This window comes from Oryctolagus cuniculus, chromosome 4 (genome assembly GCF_051225735.1).
Source record: "Oryctolagus cuniculus isolate XC-2025 breed Fujian yellow rabbit chromosome 4, ASM5122573v1, whole genome shotgun sequence".
NCBI lineage: Eukaryota > Metazoa > Chordata > Mammalia > Lagomorpha > Leporidae > Oryctolagus > Oryctolagus cuniculus.
Window position 1 is genome coordinate 137,178,871 of NC_142870.1, and position 2,362 is coordinate 137,181,232.

The following is a 2,362-nucleotide window of genomic DNA, read 5'->3' on the forward strand; positions in this document are numbered from 1 at the left end:
ATCCTCAGTAGATTTTAAAAACACACAATGTTGCCGGCGCCGCGGCTCACTAGGCTAATCCTCCGGATTCTGTCCCGGTTGCCCCTCTTCCAGGCCAACTCCCTGCTGTGGCCAGGGAGTGCAGTGGAGGATGGCCCAAGTGCTTGGGCCCTGCACCCCATGGGAGACCAGGAGAAGCACCTGGCTCCTGCCATTGGATCAGCGCGGTGCGCTGGCCACAGCACGTCAGCAGCGGTGGCCATTGGAGGGTGAACCAACGGCAAAAAGGAAGACCTTTCTCTCTTTCTCTCTCTCTCACTGTCCACTCTGCCTGTCAAAAAAAAAAAAAAAAAAAAAAAAAAAAAAAAAACACGCACACACACACACACAATGTTAGGGGCCTAGGGGCCGGAGCTCTGGTGTGGCGGGTAAACCTGCCCCCTGCAGTGCCAGCATCTCATACGGGTGCTAGTTTGAGTCCCAGCTGTTCCACCTCCGACCTAGCTCTCCGCTATGGCCTGAGAAAGCAGGAGAAGTTGGCTCAAGTCCTTGGGCCCCTTCTGGGGAGACCCAGAAGAAGCTCCTGGTTTCTGGCTTTGGATCAGCGCAGCTCCAGCCATTGCAGCCAGTTGGGGATTGAACCAGAGGAAGGAAGACTCTCTCTTGAAGACTCTCTCTTAAAGGCTCTCTCTACCTCTCTTCATTCTCTGTGAAACTCTGACTTTCAAATAAATATGTAAAAAAAAAAAACCCACAATTTTAGAAATAAATCCAAATATTTTGGCAATATAAATAGCTCTACTAAATGATTCAGGTATCAATAGTATTTTTTTACATCAAGCTATAAACTGCTTTTTTTTTTTTTTTTTTGACAGGCAGAGTGGACAGTGAGCGAGAGAGAGAGAGACAGAGAGAAAGGTCCTCCTTTTTTGCCGTTGGTTCACCCTCCAATGGCCGCCGCAGCTGGCGCACCGCACCAATCTGATGGCAGGAGCCAGGTGCTTTTCCTGGTCTCCCATGGGGTGCAGGGCCCAAGCACTTGGGCCATCCTCCACTGCACTCCCTGGCCACAGCAGAGAGCTGGCCTGGAAGAGGGGCAACCGTGACAGAATCCAGCGCCCCGACCGGGACTAGAACCTGGTGTGCTGGCGCCGCAAGGCGGAGGATTAGCCCAGTGAGCTGCGGCGCCGGCTATAAACTGCTTTTAAAAGAGCACATGCAAAACAAAAGCTTACATTAAATTTTGAAATAAAACAGTATACGCACATGGGACTCAATGGCATGACAATATTAATAAGAGGCGAAGTATAATTATGGGGGTAGGAGAGTGCTGTGGTGTAGTAGGTTAAGCCTTCACCTGTGGTGGCAGCATCCCATATGGGTGCTAGTTTGCTGCTCCACTTCCAATCCAGCTCCCTGCTAAATGCACCTGAGAAACGAGTGGAAGATGTCTCAAGCCCTTGGGCCCCTGTAGCCACATGGGAGACCTGGAAGAAGCTCCTGATCCCTGGCTTTGGCCTGGCCCAGCCCCAGCTGTTACAACCATTTGGCGGTGAACCAGCGGATGGAAGATCTCTCTCCCCTCTCCTCCTCCCTGTGTGTGCAACTCTGCCTTTCAAGTAAAATCTTTAAAATATCTTTAAAAATCCTGAAGATAAACTTTTAAAAGTTCCTTATATTTTTGAATGCCTTTTCTAAAGCTGGAAATGCCTGAAATTGCCATTTGAGGCTAGAATTTAGGATGGTCCAACACTGGAGGACATTAGGTGGAAAGTTTTACACAGTGAAAATATGAGAATCCTGCGTCTAGATATGGATTTATTTGCCCTGAGATGAGATCAGGCCAGGGATGTTACTAAAAGCCCCCAGGTGTGTATTATGTGTATGGCAGGTAGAGAACCTTCTTCATCAGTTCCTGGCTCCTTGCTGCTGCATATAAGGTACCTGGAGTGCTTTGACAAACCCTATACGATGGTGAAATCCCAGAGCCACTGCACTGGCAATCTGGAGTTCCTCACGGGAGATTCCAATGTGCAGCTAAGTCGGGAACAGCTGCTACGGCCTGAAAGACTCCAGGAAACGCCCCCCAGTTAGAAATGCTTGGGTCCCTGTGCCTGTATGGAAGACCTGAAAGAAGCTCCTGCTTCTGGCTTCAGATTGGCCCAGTTCCAGGTTTTGTGGCCATTTGGGGAATGAATCAGTGAACTCTCTCTTCTCTCTCTCTCTCTCTCTTTCTCTCTGTCTCGCTCCCCTCCCCACCCACCTTGAGCTCTGTCGTTAAAATAAAGATTTTTTTAAAAGTGTAATTTTCTAAAAGATTTATTTATTTATTTGAAAGTCAGAGTTACACAGAGAGATAAGGAGAGACAGAGAGAGAAAGAGA